Below are 21394 nucleotides of genomic sequence, written 5' to 3' on the forward strand. Positions count from 1 at the left end.
TATCTCCTGTGGTTTTTATTTACATTTCTCTAATGATTAGTGAGGTTGAGCATTTTTTCATGTCTGTTGACCACCTGTATGTCCTCTTTAGAATAATGTCTCTTCATGTCCTCTGCCCATTTTTTAATTGGGTTGTTTGTTTTTTTGGTGTTGAGTTAAATGAGTTTTTAATAAATTTTGGATATTAACCTCTTATCAGATGTATCATTGACAAATATCGTCTCCCATTCAATAGGATTCCTTTTTGTTTTATTGATGGTTTCCTTAGCTGTGAAAAAACTTTTTAGTTTGATGTAATCCCATGTTTATTTTTTCTTTTACTTTTCTTGCCAGAAGGGATATATCAGTAAAAATATTACTAAGGGTAATGTCTGCAAATTTACTTCCTATACTTCCTTCTAGGAGATTTATGGTTTCAGATATTACATTTAAGTGTTTAATCCATTTTGAATTTATTCTCATATATAGCATAAGGAAGTGGTCCAGCGTCATTTGTTTTTTGTTTTTTTTTTGGCATGTGTCTGTCCAGTTTTCCCAGCACCATTTATTGAATAGACTTTCTTTACCCCAGTGTAAGTTCTTGCTTCCATTGTCATAGATTAAATGATGATATAGGTATAGATATATTTCTGGGTTCTCTGTTCTGTTCCATTGATCTATGTCTGTTTTTTTGTTTGTTTGTTTGTTTGTTTGTTTGTTTTTGTTTTTTTGCCAGTTTTAATTACTATAGCCTTGTAGTATGATTTCATGTTAGTTAGCACGATACCTCCCACTTTGTTCTTATTTCTCAAGATTGCCATTGTTATTCAGGATCTTTTATGGTTCCATATAAATTTTAGTATTACATGTTCTATTTCTGTAAAAAATGTCCTTGGTAGTTTGATAAAAATTGCAGTGAATCTATATATTGCCTTAGGTATTATAGTATGGACATTTTAACTATATTAATTCTTCCTATCTGTGAGCATGGTATGTGTTTCCATTTATTTGTATAATTTTTAATTTATTTAGTGTCTTATAATTTTCTGATACAGATATTTTACTTATTTGGTTAAATTTATTCCTAAGTATTTTATAGTTTTGAAGCAATTATAAATGGGATTATTTTCTTAATTTCTCTTTCTAAGTTTAATATTGATGAATACAAATGCAACTGATTTCTGAATATTACTTTTGTATCCTGCTACTTCACTAAATTCATTTATCAGTTCTAATAGTTTTTTGGTGGAGTCTTTGGGGATCTCAAAAAATATGGAATGCTCTGCGTCCATCCTTGTGCAGGGGCCATGCTAATCTTCTCTGTATCATTCCAATTTTAGTATATGTGCTGCTGAAGTGAGCACTGCTTAAATCTATTTTTGATGTGGTCCTGTGTAATTCCCATCTTTGTTATAGTAAGTTGGATTGCCAAATTGAACATGATATTCATTATTTTTGTCTGACCTGAGGTTTATAATCTTGGCAGATATAATATTTTAAGTCATGTGATAAGTATAAAATAACAAAAATGTATAAAAGTGGCTTTAAAATACTTTACTCCAGGTTAGAAATTATTCATTTTTGAAGTGCTTAAAATTAGAAATTAGTAAGCACTAAGAATTTTATATTTGCCCACATTTTTTAATTCTGGTGTTCGTCATCTCTTCTAGTATATTCAAGTTCCCATTTGGTATATGGCACCTTTCATTATTTCTTGTATAAACCTGCCTGAAACAAATTCTCTCAGGTTTCATACATCTGAAAATATTTGTACTTCAACCAAAATTTTGAAGGATGAATTCAATGGATATAGAATTCAAGACTTTTTTTTTTTTTAATTAATCTCTGTTAATATGTCATTCCTTTGCTTCCTTTGTCTTCTGATTTCCATTTTTTCTGATAAGACTACAATTCTTATTCTTGTCATCTGACAAATCATGTCTTTTTCTTTGGATGCTATGTGATTTTTCTCTACAACATTAGCATTCAGAAGTTGTACTGTCATGTGACCAGCTTTGGTTTTCTTTATGCTTATTCAGATTAGTGCTCACTGAGCTTCTTGAATCTGTAATGTTGTTTTTTTTCATCAAATGTTGGAGGGTTTTTGCTTTTATTTCTTATCCTGTTTTTATTTCAATATCATTCTTTTCTCTTTACAAATAATGAAAGATTTTATTTTCCCACAGATCTCTGAGACTCTATTTTCCCTATGTTTTCTTTTCTACAGGTTGGATAATTTAGAAAAAAAAAAAAAAAAAAGACTGTCTTTAAGTTTACTGATATTTGCTATTTCCCATTAGCTGTTAATCTTTACCAGTGACCATTTAATTTGTTTCTGTAATTTTCTGTTCTATAACATTTTTTTTTCATTTAATAAATAATAACTGCGTGGCTAGTATACTAGCAGATACTGATGTAGATGCTGAGAATAAAGTAATGAACAAAAAAGTCAAAAAAACCTATCATCATGGAACTATTCCATTCTAGGGTAGAAGAGAGTCAAAGCAATGATTAAGTAATATGAGCACTGTGTCAGTAGAATTACTATAGGGAAAAATAAAGCAGAGAAGAGCAAAAGTGGGGTAAAGAGGTTACAATGTTTTTAAAATATTTGTATTTATTTTTGAGAAGTAAAAATATATATGTATTTAAGGTAAGAAATATGATGTCTTGATATATGTATTGTGAAATGATTACTACAATCAAACTAATTAACACATGCATCACTTCCCATAGTTACCTGTATTTATTTTGTGTGAACACAGTTGATATCTACTCTCTCAGTAAATTTCAAGTATACATTAACTACAGTCACCAAGCTGTACATTGTTTCCAGAACACCGTAATTCCCTTTTGAATCTCAATTATGTTTTCATTTTTCTGCTGAAATCATATGTATATAGATGTTAAAATTGTTTATCTTTAATTATTTTTTATATTTCTTTGCTCTTTAAACATACATATAACAGTTGCTTTAAAGCTTTTTATGCTCAATATAACATCTTGTTTCTTTATATGATTTACAAATTTGCATATTAAAATTATAGATTATACTATATGGATTCTGGAATGTGTTATTGTCCTTTATTAGTGTTGTTTCTTATTTGTACCAGCATAAAGGATTGACTGCCCAAAGAGAGGTTTTGCCTTTACCTTCAACTTTTAAGAGATAACTTCTAAATCCTTGGAATGGCCCACCTGATTTAAAAAAATCTGTTGGGCATAGCAGGTTAGCTCAGTTGATTAGAGCTCAGTGCTCTTAAGAACAAGTTTGCCAGTTCGATCCCCACCTGGGCCACTGTGAGCTGCGCCCTCCACAACTAGATTGAAACAACTACTTGACTTGGAGCTGATGAGTCATGGAAAAACACACTTAAAATTAAAAAAATTAAAAAAAAAATAATAAATATGTTAACTTGATTTCTGGAGGAGCTGGAGAGTAAAGTCAGCCATAGGGCTTGACCTAGCCACAGTAAAAATGCTGATAACAAATGGTTGGATGAGTTCTGATTGGCAGTACTCTGTACATTTTGTCACACATCATTTCTAGGAGAAACTGACACTGTCTGCATGACCCCCTGGGAGAAGACAACTAGAAGCTCCACGCCTCATGTCTCTTGACCCTCACCTATGTGCTTCTTCCCTCTACAGACTTCAATCTGTATCTTTTGACTGTAATAAGCCAAAGCCATGAACATCATTGCTTTTCTGTGATCCGTGAGTCCATCTCCTGAATTATTAAATCTGAGAGTGATATTGTGGGTCTCCGAACTTGAAATTGGTGTCAGAAATGATGTTGGTCTTGGGAAATCCTACATTGGCAACAAGGCTAACTTCTCGCAGACTATTATAAATGTATGTAGGATTTGTTTCAAACTCTTTTTTAAAGGATGGTCTGTGAAAAGCCCAAATAATTTTTCCTCCCTTTCTAATTTTACAAACCTCCTAATGCTTTTTCCTGAAGTGCATTTTCTTGGGGCTTGATTTTGGACTTTGTCAGCACAGATATAGAATACATTTTAGTATAGGATGTTGGTTCTTATTAGAAATGTAATGAAAGTCTACATTAAGTATAATTTAGATGCTAGAATTTCCTTCTTATAACTTAGAGTATGATATAATGTAGAATAGGGGTGGGCAAACATTTTCTGTAAAGGGCATTCTTTTCACCAATATATTGTAATACATTGAATTTTAATGATGATGTAATACATCATCATTAAATTGCTCTGCAGTAGCTGTCTTCTGCACTTCAGCCATAATAGAAGGTACTGCAAGATCCTGATTTTAATGGAAATGATGATATCCCAGAGTGGCAACAGTTAGATCATAGGTATCAAACACCAGAGACCAGGTGTACATGGTAACTGTATTGGATAGTAGGATTGGAATGGTAACCATAATTCTGTGATTTGTGTAGTGTTTGATGGTGGTAAACAAGTCACGGTGTTCCTAGGTTTGAAATAGACAGGTAGCTATCTAAATTCTTATTTGATCTATGATCAACTTTTTAAAAAAATCTTCTGGATCTGAGGAACAGATTATTCACCTATTCCAAAAGTAGGTCAGGAATTTAATCCCCTTCTTAGGATTAAGACAGTCTACAGATTCAGAGCCTCTTAATAAAGAGGACGAAGGTGCTCCTAAAGGAAATCCCTGAAATATTTTAATAAATACTTACCATAAATATTCTCCTAGGCTGGTAAACAGTGACCTGTAGTAACCTGTTAGAAGGTTGTTCATTGAGGAAAAGACGTAATATGCAAATTTTCAGAAGTTATAATTGAGGTCTATGACTGTGGGGGTTATAGACATCAGTGACAAATGGAGTGCTGCTGAGTCCACCGATAATCAGCTCAGTGGGTTTTTTAATATACTCTATGACTATGACTCTAGCACCTACGCGGTCTGACAATTAAGTTTGCGAACTTGTTGCAATGGTGTTTTTTAATATGAGAGGGATTATTCATTTTGAATTTGTACTAACTGGACAACCAGTTTACTATTTGGAAGTGCTGAAAAGGGTGCGTGAAAAAGTTAGACGACCTGAACTTTTCGCCAAAAATTCATGGCTCTTGCATCACCACAATGCACCCGCTCACATAGCACTATCTGTGAGGGGGTTTTTAGCCATTAAACAAATAACTGTATTGGAACACCCTCCCTACTCACCTGATCTGGCCCCTGATGACTTCTTTCTTTACCTGAAGATAACGGAAATATTGAAAGAAAGCCATTTTGATGACATTCAGGACATGAAGTGTACTAGGACAACAGCTCTGGTAGCCATTGCAGAAAAAGAGTCCCAAAATCTCTTTGAAGGGTGGACTAGACGCTGGCATCAGTGCATAGCTTCGCAAAGGGAGTACTTTGAAGGTGACAATACTGATATTCAGCAATGAGATATGTAGCACTTTTTCTAGGATGAGTTCTCGAACTTAATTGTCCGAACCTCATAGATTCATATGGTCATATACATACTCAGCATATTGTAGAATATCTATGTTTTTCCCCGGTAGTCAAAGGGTATTAAGTTAGCAATGACCAGTTGAAGTATGTGAAACTGGTCTTAATTAAAATAATAAATAAAATGTAATACTGCATTCTTGGAAGGTCATGAGGATTAATACCACTACAAAGTATTTGAAATGTGGAAAGTGATGATTTTTATTAACTTCCACATACTTCAATATTTTTGTGTGTGTAGAAGACAGATGACTCTTGAAGTATTATTTTATATTTCCATTTTATTGAGAGATAATTAATTACAGCACTGCATAAATATATTTTTTTTTTACTTAAAGCTTATTGGGGTGACAATTGTTAGTAAAGTTACATAGATTTCAGATGTACAATTCTGTATTACATCATCTATAAATCCCATTGTGTGTTCACCACCCAGAGTCAGTTCTCCTTCCATCACTATATATTTGATCCCCTTTACCCTCAATCACTGCATAAATTTAAGGTATGCAGCATAATGATTTGACTTATATATACTGTGAAATAATGAGCACAGTAAGTTTAGTTAATATCCACCATCTTATATAGTTACAAAAAAAAGAAAGAAAGAAATGTGGTTTTTTTGTCTGTTTTTCTTTTTCTGCAATGAGAACTCAGGATTGGCTCTCTTAACAACTTTCATGTGCATTACACAACGGTGTTAACTATAGTCATCATGTTGTATCTTACATTCCTAGTACTCATTTATCTTATAACCAGAAATTTGTACCTTTAACCATATTCATCCAATTCCTTTACTCACCATCCCTTGCCTCTGGTAACCACAAATCTGATCTCTTTTTCTGAATTTGTTTATTTATTTGTTTGTTTGTTTTCTAGATTCTACATATAAGTGAGACCATACAGTATTTGTCTATCTCTGCCTGACTTATTTCACTAGCATCAAGCCCTCAAGGTACATACAAATGATTGAAAATGGCAGGATTTCCTTCTTTTCAATGGCTGAGTAATATATGTGTGTATATATAATACATACCATAACTTCTTTATCCATTTATACATCAATGGACATTTAGGCTGTTTCTATGTCTTGACTATTGTAAATCATACTGCTTGAATATGGGGTGCAGATAACTTTCACAAAGTACTCTCATTTCCTTCAGCTATTCACCCACAAGTGGAATTGCTGGACCATATGATAGTTCTATTTTTAATTTTTTATGGAACCTCTACTGTTTTCCATAGTACCTATATAAATTTACAATCCCACCAACAGTGCATACAATTTCCCTTTTATCCCTATCATTTCCAGCATTTGGTATCTCTTCTTTTTCTTGTTAATAGTCATTCTAACAGTTGTAAGATGATACTTCATTGTGATTTTCCTTTGCATTCCCCTGATGATTAGTGATGTTCACCATCTTTACACGTATCTGTTGGCCATTTACATATCTTCTCTGGAAAAATGACTATTCAAGTATTTTGTCCATTTGTAAATTAGAGTATGTTGGCTATTGAGTTATATGAGTTCTTTATATACTTTGGATATTAACCTTTTATTGGATATGTATATGATTTGCAAGCATTTTTTCTCATTCAGTATATTGCCTTTTCATTTTTCGATGGTTATTTTTGCAGTGCATAATCTTTATAGTTTGATGTAGTCTCACCTGTTTATTTTTTATTTTACTGTGTGTACTTTCAGTGTCATATCCAAAAAATATGTATTGCCAATAATCATATCAAGGAAATAACATTACAGATGTTTGCCCACCCCTAGTTCTATGTTTTCTTTTTAAAGTTGTATGGTCTCCCATCTTACATTTAAGTATTTAATCCATTTGAGTTAATTTTTGTGAGTGAAGTAAGCTGTCTAATTTCATTCTTTTACATGCGAATTTCCAATATTCTCAGCACCATTTATTAAAGATACTATTTTTCTCCATTGAATATACTTGGCTCCCTTGTCAATTCTCAGTTGATTGTGTATGTGAGGGTTTATTTCTGGGCTCCTGATTCTGTTCCATTGGTCTATGTGTCTGTTTTTACGTCAGGGCCACACTGTTTTGATTACTATAGAGTTATAAAACAGAGGGTGCCAAAAGCATGTGTACAAATTTTAAGAAAGGACAAAAAACTATTAAAATTGTAATACTCAATATATACCAATGACAGAAGAGGAATATAAGTCACACTTGACTTCTGAAATTACAAGAGGTGTTCAAAGTCACTGCCATCAGCGTCCAGACACTTCTGATTATGGCGAACTATTAAGTAATACATAGATAACATCTCTTACAATGTGTATACATTTTTTTTTCTTGAAATCAGGCAGTGTGATGCCTCCAGCTTTGTTCTTTCTGAGGATTTCTTCGGTATTTGGGGTCATTTGTGGTTCATATTAATTTTATAATTGTTTTTTTTTTTCTGCTTCTGTAAGACATGCTTTTGAAATCTTGATAGGCATTGCATTGAATCTATAGATGGCTTTGCTTAATAAAGACATTGTAAGACAATTAATTCTTCCATTACATAAACACAAGATAGTTTTCCATTTATTTGTGTTTTCTTTCATTTATTTCATCAATGTCTTGTAGTGTACAGATCTTTTACCTCCTTGGTTAAATTATTCCTAAGTATTTTATTATTTTTGATGCTATAGTGAATAGGATCATTTAAATTTTGGGGGGGTATTTTTTTCAAATAACCCATTGTTAGTATATAGAAACACTACTAATTTTTGTACGTTAATTTTGTATCCTGCTACTTTTCTAATTTTGTTAATTAGACCTAATAGTTCGTTTTTGTTTTTTTGTTTGTTTGTTTGTTTGTTTGTTTTTGTGTGTGGGGGGATAGATTTTGGGATATATATATATATATATATATATATATATATATATATATATATATATATAATCTGTAAGTACAGACAATTTCACTTCTTTCCAATTCTGATATTTTAATTTCTTTTTTCTTGCATGATTGCTCTACCTAGGACTTCCAGTACTGTGTTGAATGGGAGTGGGGAGAATGGGCACCCTTGTATTCCTCCTGATCTTGGAAGAAATGCTTTCAAGCTTTCACCATTGAGTATGATATCAGCTGTGGGCTTTTCATATATGGTCTTTATTATGTTGAAGTATGTTCCTTCTATATCTAATTTGTTAAGAGTTTTTATTACAAATAAATGTTTAATTAATGCTTTTTTTTGCATCTATTTAGACGATCATATGTTTTTGTCTTTCATTTTATTAATGCAATTTATCGTATTTATTGATTTGTTTATGTTCAACCAAACTTGCATTCCATGGATAAATCCCACTTCATCTTGAAAAATGATTCTATTAATGTACTGCTGAATTTGACTTGCTAGTATCCTATTAAAATTTTTCACATCTATATTTATCAGGGATATTGGCCTGTAATTTTTATTTCTTATATTGTTCTTTTTTGTTGGTATCAGAGTAATGCTGGCCTTTTTCAATGAGTTTGAGAGTGCTCCCTCTTTGAATTTTTGGAATAGTTTCAGAAGGATTGGCATTAATCCTTTTTTCAAAGTTTGGTAAAATTTACCAATAAAACCATCTGGTTCTGGGCTTTTTTTCATTTGGAGATTTTTGATTGTTGATTCAATCTTCTTACTAGTAACCTGTTCCAATTTCTTCCCAATTCAGTCTTGGTAGGTTGCATGTTTCTAAGATTTTTTTCATTTTTTTCTAGGTTTTCTAGTTTATTGGTTGTATAGTTTTTCATAGTAGCCTTTTATGGTCCTTTGTATTTCTGTGTTATCGGTTGTACTATCTCTTCTTTCATTTATAATTTAGTTGGTTTGGGTCATCTTTCTTTTTCTCTTTGTTAGCTTAGGTAAAATTTGTCAATTTTGTTTATCTTTTCAAAAAAAACCAACTCTCAACTTTAGTAATAATTTCTTTCATTTACTATTTTATTTATTTGTACTCTAATCTTCATTATTTTCTTCCTTCTGCTAACTTTGGCCTTAATTTACTATTTTTCTAGTTCTTTGAAGCACAGAGTTAAGTTGCTTATTTGAGATCTTTCTTGTTTCTGAATATAGGTGTTTATTGTTATAATATTAACTTCCCTTTTAGAACTACTTTTGCTGCATCCCATAAGTATTGGTATGTTGCGTTTCCATTTCTGTTTGTCTCAGGATACTTCTTTATTTTCCCTTCAATTTCTCATTTGATCCATTGGTTGTTCAAAGCAGCATTATTTAATTTTCGTATGAGTTTTCTAGTTTTCTCCATGCTATTGATTTCTAATTTCATATTATAATGGTCAGAGAAGATATACATGGAATTATTTCAATAAATTTACTAAGACTTGTTCTGTGGCCTAACTTATGGTTTATCCTAGAAAATGTTCCATGTGTGCTTGAGAAGAATGTATGTTCTGATGTTGTCCAATAGAAGGTTTTGTATGTATATGTTAGGTTCATTTGGGTTATGGTGTTCTTCAAATCCTCTGCTTCCTCATTGACTGTCTGGGTAATCTATCCATTGTTGAGCACGGGGTATTAAAGTCCCCAACAATTGTTATATTACTGTTTATTTCTCTATTTAGCATTGTTATTTTTTGCTTTATATATTTAGGTGTTCCAATGTTGGGCGCATAAATATTTACAATTGTTATGTAATCTTGATGTTTTGCCCCATTTATGATTATATAATGATTATTGTATCTTTTACCATTTTTATTTTAAAGTCTGTTTAACATTATGAGGTAGTGTAAATCTCACTGGTAATATTAAATATATAATCAAAGTTATATTATATAATATGGCAATGGTGGTGCTAAATTCACTTAAAACTGAAGTGTAAAAGCTCGAAAAACAAATGTAATAAAAATAACCATAAACTACAATAATCTGTTATTGGATACAGCACAGTATTTTAAAAAATGTAGACTGTAACATCATTAACCTAAAATGTGAGGAGGAAGAGAAGTAACAGTATAAGATTTAGGAATATAATCAAAGTGAAGTTATTATCAATTTTAAATAGGGAGTTATAATTTTAAGATTATTTTTTGTAAGCCTTGTGGTAACTACAAGGGAAAAACCTATAGTAATTATAAAGAACATGATTAAGAAGTAAAAACAGACTGATACCAAAAGACATTGAAACGCACACACACATGCACAAATAGAACAGCGTAAGAGACAAGGAAAAAAGGATCTACAAAAGAGCCATAAAGCAATTAATTATATGGCAATAGTGTTTACCTATCAATAATGACATTAAACATAAATGGATTAAATTATCTAATCAAAAGACATAGAATGGCTGAATGAGAAAAAAACAAAAAAGATCCAAAGATATGCTGCCTATAAAAGACTAACTTTAGCCTTAAAGACACACATGGACTGAGAGGGAAGGAATGGAAAAAGACGTTTCAAGAAAGAGACATCAAGAACAATGAAAAAAAAAAAAGAAAAACAGTGTTTGATCCATATATACTTATATCAGACAAAATAGACTTTAAACTGGTCAGACTTCCTAGAAGGTCAGTACCAGGTACTACACACAGCAGTAGTTGGGGCTATGAATTAGATGACTGCAATGTGTCACTAGACCTGGCAATTATTCTTGATATGAATTTGCCTTTCTTAGCTGCCAGACATAATTCTGCCAGACACAAAAATTTGTGTTTTTACAGAAAACCTTACTTACTAACATGGCATAAAATACTTCTTTTATTTTGACTAAGGAATGGATTTTACTACCAAAAATTGAGATAATATGAATACACCAATAGAATCCACTAATATCACTATATTCCAAATCATGGAGAAATATCTAACCTATGAGAATGGTGTAATAGGATGCTAAAGTTTTACTGACAGAATGTGTAGGGAGGCAATAACTTGAATTTTGTGGTGCTGTCCTTCAAGGTGTGTTATGTTTTAAACAGTGACCGATATATCTGTCCTTAGTTAAATTACGCAAGTTCAGAAAGTAGAGAGTGAAATCTGACTGCTTCTTTGAATTATTGCCCAACAACACAATCACAAACATTTTCCTTTCATCCTTAACTCTGTTAGTTAATGCATGCTAGTAGCCAGCAAAGGATGCGTCTACCTCAATGCATACAATATTTCCATTGAACTGGATAATAGGCCTGATTGCTAGTCAATTTTAGCTCTTTATGCCATTGAAATAAATGGCAAAAAGCTGTGCCTTGAGAATATTAAACCTGGTTATCAAGTAGAAGTATGTGAACTGCTTTATAATTGTGATGAGGGCTATGTCTGGAATCTAGAGAGGGAACATTTTCATATCCCCGTAGCGTGCAATAATGAAACTAAGGGAGGTAGTAATTAACAGAAAAATATTAGGAATCTATACCTTGACTCAGATTCTCCAGAAATGAGATTTTTTGATCATCTTCTAAAATAAAGAACCCAAATCAGCTAAGAAGGTAATGGATGAAAGCATGTACTAACAATCATGACTTCACTAACAATTTCAAACAAGATTTATAGTAACTAAGCATATTTTCTTCCATGTTTTGTACATTCATTTGTATATATTAACCACATTTATTCTCCTCTTCCCCCTACTATTTTATATAAGGTGCTCTAGTGAGGGTTAAAATCATAAGTCTAGAAAACCAAAGGCAGATTTTGACTGAAAAATGTGTGGAATGAATAACAACATATTTGTATGGAAACAGTGATTGTGCTGTGGTCTCTCTTCTTTCCGGGAGAAGATGAACACATCTTAGTTTGTACAATGCATAATTTCATCATGTTATAAAGAAAAATACTCTAGTTGGCGTTGTTCTTTTAAGTTAAATATTGATGAGACTGTGTATGGATGCTTGATAGGGAAAGGGGTAAATGGGTCAGGCTGTCTCATATCAATTCAGTGTTCTCCTCTCTATCACAGGGATTGGAAGTTAAGAAACTACATATTTAAGAAACCCTGCTATCAGGGTTTCAAATTTGAAATTGCCAGTGAAAAGTGTTCCCTACAAGTTTTGAAAGATAAACAGAAACCATTATTTCTGCTATAGGTTTGGCAAGAATGTGACAGCTTCAGCAGACACCATAACAGTTTTTTGCAAGTAGCTTTGAACATCCTGTGCCAAATTATGCACTTTGGTGCTACAGACAGTTCATCAGAAGTGATGTCTGCAATTTCTGTTTTTCCTGAATTTCTGAATGCTAGATGTTACTTTCTTTACCTCCTTTATCTTCACTACCTCTATCCCTCTAAAGTTTTGTAAGCCTCTAATTTTCTGATGTATATCCTATTTACTTCAAAAACTAGAGTCAACGCCTTTCTACTTAACAAAGTAGACCAAATTCTTTATTGATCCTATACTGAAATGTATCCTTCAGAGACTCTGAAAATAGTCGTTTTTCTGCTTTAGATAAGGGAAATGCATGACCGTACTTTGCTACATATACCTTCATGTTTAATAGGCAAGTAAAAATGCATAAAGTGAAAAAATATGTATTATAAGAGCATGGTACTTTTTAGTTTTTTTGTACTTTTTTTTAATTAAAAGTATGATTTCAAAGTTTGGAACTTTGATTACTTCCCTGGTTATAATGATTCAAAGCCTAGGATAAAGATTACACTTGGCATGAGTTTTACTCATGTTTCCTTTGGTGAGGTATGCTGAGGCTAGATGCTGGTCAAGAGGGAGAAACTGGAAAAACTTTTACAGGTTTTGTTATACTTACAGTTGGCTAAAAAGAACATAGGATGCCACACAGACACACTCGGGAAGCACAGAGACCAGTCACACGAGGCAGAGGGAAAGAGGGTCACTGTGGACAAGCGCTTTTATCGTTTTGTTTGTTTGTTTGTTTGTTTTGTTTGTTTGTTTTTTCAGGAAGTAAAGGGTGAGTCAGAGCAAGCAGGATTAGGATTAGCTTAGTTTGGATTTCTGGAACCTGGTCCTGAGGTGATTGGGGCAAGTGTTTAGCATACTAGAGTGTGAGAGAACATGTGGGTGTGGACTTAATTGGATTCTCAATAAAGAGAACTGATTGGCGTTTAGTCAGGGCCTCAAAACTAGGTCAACACAGCATTAAAAAAAAAAAAAAAAGAAAAAAAACTATATTACAACATGCTACACTGTGAGGAGTACATAGTCATACTAGAGAAGAAAATATATTTTGTGTGTGTATATGCATGTGTGCCCATACATATGGCTGTATTTTTGTGTATATGTGTGCAAACATATGCCTATACATTTCAGCATTAATTGTTAAGGTGAGTCTTCAATGTTAAAAGTCTTCATAGAGTTTTTAACACTGTTGTTTGAGGAGCACTAGCCATAATTATCAGGCAAAATGCTTTGGGATTCAGTGACCACTAGGATTTTATAATAACGAATATTCATAATACATAGAAGCCAGTTGGTGTGGTACTAGAAATACATCCTAATTTCTTCCTGATACTTTCTAGATATCCGTATCCTTTATACCCATGTTTCTAGAGGTAAAGGTACAATCTCTAAAATAAAATTACAATGTAGAGGATATACAGAATAAGTACGGTAGAAGAAACAATCAGTGTAGACCAAATCCAAAGTAAATTATAATAAACAGAAATAAATCACTCCAATCACATCATAGTCAAATTATAGAAAACTATGGTAAGATAAATTATTAAAAGCAGCTAGAGGAATAAAATGTAACATTACCTATAGGATAATAAAGGTTTAGATAACACTTGGGACATATTAAAAGTTAAAAAGAAATTTAATTTTAACTGTGTCCTATATTTTATGTAACAACCCTACCAATAACCAAAAATGTATACCATATATTTAACATATGGTAAAATCTTCACCTGATCCTCAAAGTTTTCTATCTAAGGTAAACTGGATATGAGAATTATTCATGCTTGGGTAGTAAAGGTTTGCGACTTTGTTATCTGTTCTGGTTGCCTTTCACATCTTTATTCATTAACTTCTGCTAATTAATATTATGGAACAGCTTAATAAAAGAGGGGTTAATATAGCATGGACCTTGGAGTTCCTATAGTATTTCTCTACCACAGTCCTGCCAGCCTTTAAGTAACCTTCCATTTTCTTGACAGTGTATCTTTATTTTCTCTTCTTTATTCAGTGTGCCCTACCCTCTTTTGGGTTAAGTTTATTTCTGTGTGTGTGTTTTGTTTTGTTTTCCTACTTATATTTAAAAGACTAGCTCAAAAGTAATTTCTTCTGTAAAATATTCACAAGCTCCAAAAACACACCCCCATAAAAAGAGAAAAAATTAGATTAACTAAGTTTTTCAGTAGCAGTCATTGCATATTTCTAGAATAGCAATTGTCACGATTTCATATAATTTCTCCCTAAATAGACTGAACTTCTTAATGAAAATATATTATTAGTGGTACTGTTAGTTACTATTTCCACAGGACATAGATCATTGACTGACATGTATGTGCTCAAAATGTGGGTTCAATAAAATTAAATTTATAGGAATAAGAATGTTTAAAAAAATCCTTATGATGGCCCATAGTTTATTGACATTGTGCTAACATTGATAAAGGATAAATTCTGATATACTTTCTGGTCAGCCGCCTCATACAGAAAGATATCACAAATATTTGAAGGAATTGCTGGTGTGGCTCATGGGGGAATTTATTACTAGGTTTAGCAAATGTGCTTGTACAGATCAATGGGCTGTTATGTTGACCTTTCACTGGTTGTTTGCTCTGATTCAGGCATTTACAATAAACTATGCTGTCAGCATTTCAACTCTGCTCTTCCATTCCTTTTAAAAAATGTTATGGCATCTTTGTCAATAGTCATTGCTAGAAACCCCAGTTGATGTTTTTGTTTTTGTTTATTTGTTTTTTTCTTACTGGTGCAAAAGATTGTCTCAAAAATAGAGATTTAAAAATGTCTTCACAGAATATTACTGTTACAGAATATTTGTGTGCCATATGCAAATATCATTGAGTGTAATATGAAACTCAAACTCAAGGGTGACAGATTTTCATGACAAAAGTGGAATGTCAGCAAGCAGAATTACAAGAAATACTGGAGCTGGATGCTGTTTCAACTTCTGAGAATTAAAATATAATTTGGATATATGTCTATAGAACACATTGACAAACAAAATGGAAACAAATAGTTCAATATTAATGTGCTAATACACACACACAGATAGAGATGTATGTATCTTGTCAGTCAGATACAACATACGTGTGAGTGACAATATTCAGGTATCATCGATAGTTGTGATTCCAGTAATTAAAAAAAAAAATGTAGTAAGAATTACTGCTGACATGTATTGAGGAGTTTCTGTCCATTAATTCTCTCTTAAGTTCTTTTTACACATTTTCTCATATAACCTATGCAAGACTTATAAGTTTAATAGATAAAGAAAGTAAGGCCTGGAATAATTAAGTAACATGCCCACTCTTACAAGGGCTATATGTAGGAAAACCAGAATTTGAATGCCATTGTTCTTCAAAACCATGGCAAATTTCCTCTCCAGCCTTATTTATTGTCTTATAACATCACTAAGAAAACAAAGTTTACAACTAGATGAAAAAAAGGGGAGGGCACATTACATAACAACAAATACTGAAGGATAAGTTCAGTGACTGGTGTGAGAGGAGCCCAGCGATGCCACAAATGGAAAGGTTTTCAAATGAGGAAAACTAGAGTTGTGTCATGGGAGATGATAGAAAGGAATGGATTAATTCATGTATTTGGAAGATATTTATTGAATGGCTGCTATGTGCTAGATGGTGTTCCAGCTTCTGCTAGTAGAGTGCTAATACCATAGATAAATACTCTGCTGTTATTCAGTTAAAATTCTAATGAGAAAGGATAGATAATAATCAAGTAAACCATTAAAGGAACAAGATCATTTCAGCAAAGGGTAAATATTATGAATACAATAAAAAAAAGAGTGATGGATTATAACTATTGAGGAGCTGCCTCTTTACACTGGGTGATAGGTAAGACTTCCAAAAAGTGTTGCTATGGAGCTGAGACTTGAATGACAAAAATAAACATGTTGGCATATTACTCAGGGTAAAGCTTTCTAGGAAGAGTAAATGTGGATGGCCACAGTCCTAAGACTGTGTCCCAGTCGAGGAAAAGAAATAAGGCTGGCATGGGTAAAGCATGAGAACGGCCACATTAATATTTAGCAGGTTCTGATGTAAAATGAAATGTGGAGCCCCTTGTTGAAAAGTATTAAGACTGACAAGACTGCAACAGCAGATGATTAAACCACAGTGAGAGCCTTCTGAGCACGGAGCCCTGTGTGATTGCACAGGGAGCAAGCTATATATGACTGAACAAGAAACCAGGGAAGAAGGGGAGAAGGAAAGTAAGACAGGGCTGGAGAACAAGGAGCCAGATTATACTGAGCCCGATGAGCCGAGGAGGAGTTTGTTTTTTTATTCTACGTGTGCAGAGAAGACAATGGAGAATTTTAAACAGGAGGTGACGAGTCTGATTTATAATTAGAAAGGTGCAGTCTAGCTATTGTGCAGAATGGGATGTAGGGGTCATGAGGAGAATTTAAGGAAACAATTGGTAGGGAGGGTGAGTAAGTATGGAGTTTATAGAAAGACTGTACAGGTAGGGACCAGCATTAATAAAAGAGTCAGGCAGTGAGAAGAAGCTATCAACTAGAGATATATATATATAAGGATGCATGCACACACACACACACACACACACACACACACACACACACACACACACGGGCAGTGAGACAGAGAATTAAAGGATATAACATTGCTATACTTAGACAAATATTTAGTGAGGGAAGAGCAGTGTGTTGGTAAAAGGTTACCAACTAAATCTCCAAAATTCAATATACATATTAAATTTATTATAAATTGGCTCACTATATATGACTTGTTTGCAAACTCATCCTAGAAAAATGCTACATACCTCATTGCCAAATGTCACTATGGTCACCTTCGAAGTATTCCCCTTGGGAAGCTATGCACCGATGCCAGCACCTAGTCCACTCTTCAAAGCAATTTTTGAATTCTTTCTGGAATGGCCATCACAGCTGTTGTCATATTACCCTTGATGTCCTGAATGTCATCAAAATGTCTTCTTTTCAATATTTCCTTTATCTTTAGGTAAAGAAAGAAGTCACTGGGAGCCAGATCAGGTGAGTAGGGAAGGTGTTCCAATACAGTTATTTGTTTACTGGCTAAAAACTTCCTCAAACTGCCATGTGAACTGGTGCATTATCGTGATACAAGAGCTCCTTCAGGACCATTTTTGCACACACTTTTCTCATGCCAAGGTTTTCATTTAAGATTTTCCTAATGGTTTCTCTATTCATGTTTACTTGGTGTGCTATGCTTCTCACAGTCAGCCAACGATTTTAATGCACAATTCCATGAATCGTGGCAATGTTTTTGTCAGTTTTGCTCATTACTGACTGCCCTGACCTCTCTCCTTCAGTGACGCATTCTTTCCCCTCAGAAAAATGTTTAATCCATTTGTACACTGCCATTATCTTCATGGCATTATCCCCATAAACTTGGACTAATATGTCCCTGAATTCATTTCCACTCTTGCCAAGTTTGACAACAAATTTAACATTTGTTCGGTGCTCTAATTCAAGCTCAGACATTCTCATGTTGGCACACAAAAACACGCAACAACAATAATGAATGCCACTGAGCAAGACACCGCCACACGTCAACAGGAACACAGCTTTAAGACACTGATATACCAAGGTTATGAAACCTTATCATGCTGTTTGTACAGTGCTGCCAAAGTAAGCACACGGTGGCAAGTTCACAAATGTAATTGTCAGACATTGTAGTGTGCAACTTTGAGATGTCACTAAAGTACACGATTTATTGTGAACTGCATATAGACTGTTGATTCTCACAGAATGTTTTTGTTGGCTTTCTGTCAAATTTGTGTATTTGTTGGTAACCCATGGTTACAAATCATGATAAAGTGAATTTGCAATATGAATATTGCTTAGTATTTTCTTTTACATTAATTATTAAGACAAGCATGAAACCATATACATATACATATACATATACATATACATATACATATACATATATATATATAGTCATTTCATTCATTTGTCAAAGACCTAAGTAACTTCTATGTTGAATCAGATGTTCATTAATCAGGTTTTTTATAAATCAGATATTCATAAGTCACTTAAGTGTTTTTGTTATTTTTGGCTCTTATGTATGCTCTTTTCCCACAATCACAATCTATGTCTGCTTCATTGTCTTTTTAAAACATTATAAGAAGGCTGAAATAAAATGTATTGTGATTTAAGAGAATAGGGATTGATATTCAAATTCTGTCTACCTTATTCATAGTCCATGGGACAATGGGCATGTTACTGAATGCTCTAGGTCTCAGTCTCCTTATCTTTAAGACTTATAGTGGTGTGTACATTAAATCAGAAAATCTGATACTTCCAAGTAATAGAAGAATATGTTCTCATTTTTTGTGCCACTCACAATGTGGTCAATACAGACACAACACCTATTTAAGTTTAATCTGAATTATTTATATTTTCTCCATCACTTTGTTAAGCATAGAAGATCAACACAGTAGAGTCTTTGTCATATTTAGCAATTTCCATGATGTGAATATTCCAACTGGGTCCAATTTAAATTTAAGATTATGATGCCAACCAATGCAGTTAATTAGAGATGTACAGTAACACATTTATACAGTATTTTTATTATGGAGATTTAAATACCTCAAGAGCATAGATAATAGTAAAATAAGTATGAAGTGATGAGTTTTGAGTACTATTAAAATTACTATTTTTTGATTAAGATAACATTGGTTTACAATATTATGTAAGTTTCAGATATACAAAATTATGATTTGACGTTTGTATACACTACATTGTGCTCACTGTGAAAAGTCTAATTTTCATCCATCACCATATAATTAACCCTTTACTCATTTCACCCTCCCTCTATTCCATTTTTCTGGTAATCCCCAATCTGTTGTCTGCTATGAGTTTGTTTTTGTTTCTTTGCTTGTTTTTACCACAGATGAGTGAAATCACACAGTATTTGTCTTTCTCCATCTACTTTTTCATTTACCATAATACCCTCATGGTCCATCCATGTTGTTGCAAATGGCAAGATTTCATATTTTTAATGGCTGACTAGTATTCTAGTGTGTGTGTGTGTGTGTGTGTGTGTGTGTGTGTGTGTGTGTGTGTGTGTATGTGTCTATGTGTACCAAATCTGCTCTATCCATTCATCTATCAATGGGCACTTAGGTTGCTTTTATATCTTGGCTATTGCAATTTATGCTACAATGAACAGAGGGATGCATATATCTTTCAAAGTAGTGCTTTTATATTCTTTGGAAAAATACCCAAAGTGGAATAGATGAATAATATGGTGGATCTATTCTTAATTTTTTGAGAAATCTCCATACTGTTTTCTACAGTGGCTATGCCAATTTACATTCCCACCAACATTGTATAAGCATTCCCCTTTCTCTGTATCTTCTCTGACATGTATTTCTTGTCTTCTTATTGATAGCCATTCTAAAATATTTGAGGTAATATTTCATGTGGTCATTTGCATTTCCCTGATGATTAGTGATTCTGAACATCTTTTCATGTATCTTTTGGCCATGGGTACATCTTCTTTGGAAAAATATCTGTTCAGATTATCTGCCAATTTTTAAATCAGATTTTTTTTGTTTTCTTTTTGTTTTTGTTTTTGTTATTTTTATTTTTTTCTATTGAGTTTTATAAGTTCTTCATGTATTTTGGATATTAACCCAATATTGGATATATGATTTGAAAATATTTTTTTCCCAGTTGATACTTTGTCTTTTTGTTTTGTTAATAGTTTCCTTTGCTGTGCAGAAGCTTTTTAGTTTGATGTAGTCTGATTTATTTATTTATTTATTTATTTTATTTTGTTTCACTTGCCTTTGGAGTCAAATCCACAAAAAAACATCAATAAGACTGATGTCAAGTTGATTACCACCTATGTTCTCTTCTATGTAGTTTATGGTTTCAGGTCTTACATTCAAGTGTTTAACCCACGTTGAGTTAGTTTTTGTGTATGATGTAAGATAGTCTAGTTTTATTCTTTTGCATGTGGCTGCCTAGTTTTCCCAGCACTATTTAAGGAAGAGACTTTCTTTTCTTCATTATATGTTCTTTGTTCCTTTGTTATAATTAGCTTTATTCTGTTTTTCCTCAGGATTTCTTTGGCTATTCAGGGTCTTATAGTTCCATACAAATTTTAGGATTGTTTTTCTATTTCTGTGAAAAATGCTATTGGGATTTTGATAGGGATTGCATTGAATCTATCGATTGCTCTAGGTAATATGGACATTTTAACAATGTTAAATTTTCCAATCCATCAGCATGAAACATATTTCCATTTCTTTGTTTGTTACTTCAATTTCTTTCAATTAGCCATAATGTCGCCTCGGATAAATCTCATTGGCTACGATACTGCCACTGCACAAAGCTAATTTCTTTCAACAATGTTTTATAGTTTTCAGTGTATTGATTTTTTTGCCTCCTTGCTTAAATTTATTCCTAGGCATTTTGTGATTTTTGTTGGAATTGTAAATGGGAATGTTTTCTTAATTTCTCTTTCTAATAATTTATTCTTAGTGCACAGAAATGCAACAGATTATTTACAGTAATTTGGTACCCTGAAACTTTCTGTATTATTATTTCTAATAGTTTCCTTTGTGGAGTTTTTGGGGTTTTATATATATAAAATTATGTCATCCACAAACAGTGACACTTTTACTTCTTCCTTTCAAATTTAAATGACTTTTATTTCTTTTCTTGCCTGATTGCTCTGTCTGGGATTTTTCAATACTATGTTGAATAAAAGCAGTGAGAGTGGACATCCTTGTCTAGTTCTTGATCTTAGAGGAAAAGCTTTTAGTTATTCACAATTGAGTATAATGTTAGCTGTGTGTTTGTCATGTATGA

At 32.8% G+C, this 21394-nt stretch overlaps 1 non-coding gene and 1 pseudogene across 1 annotated transcript; both read right to left on the bottom strand.

Annotated features, from left to right (window-relative positions):
• Positions 1-1245: 1245 nt before the first annotated feature.
• Positions 1246-1343, bottom strand: LOC141572639 (U6 spliceosomal RNA; annotated as a pseudogene).
• Positions 1344-20775: 19432 nt separating this feature from the next.
• Positions 20776-20917, bottom strand: LOC141572622 (U4 spliceosomal RNA). The gene has a single exon (XR_012497930.1). It is a non-coding gene; the product is annotated as a U4 spliceosomal RNA (small nuclear RNA).
• Positions 20918-21394: the final 477 nt, after the last annotated feature.

Source organism: Rhinolophus sinicus, chromosome 14 (genome assembly GCF_057876585.1).
Source record: "Rhinolophus sinicus isolate RSI-liver-muscle chromosome 14, RSI-T2T, whole genome shotgun sequence".
NCBI classification, from domain to species: Eukaryota; Metazoa; Chordata; class Mammalia; order Chiroptera; family Rhinolophidae; genus Rhinolophus; species Rhinolophus sinicus.